Here is a 228-nt window from a genome sequence, read left to right as displayed (position 1 = left end):
GTCCTGTCATTCGAACATTGCGTTTCGTGTTAGAGAAACATTATTTATTTAGATATAGATAGGTAGGTTCTCTCTATATTTTTTGTTTTTTCTTTCCGTTTTAGTGTATTCAGAAATAAAGGAACAGATTTGTTGCAAAGTTTTAGGAGTGCAGAGGGGGGAGAAGGGGGAGAGCAAGATGAATATATATATATGCAAGATGCGTTTTTTAATTTATGTTTACAAAGA

Source organism: Penaeus monodon, chromosome 23 (assembly GCF_015228065.2).
Source record: "Penaeus monodon isolate SGIC_2016 chromosome 23, NSTDA_Pmon_1, whole genome shotgun sequence".
Taxonomy (NCBI): domain Eukaryota; kingdom Metazoa; phylum Arthropoda; class Malacostraca; order Decapoda; family Penaeidae; genus Penaeus; species Penaeus monodon.
The sequence above is the reverse complement of the archived record's forward strand: the minus strand, read 5'-3'. Positions refer to the sequence as shown.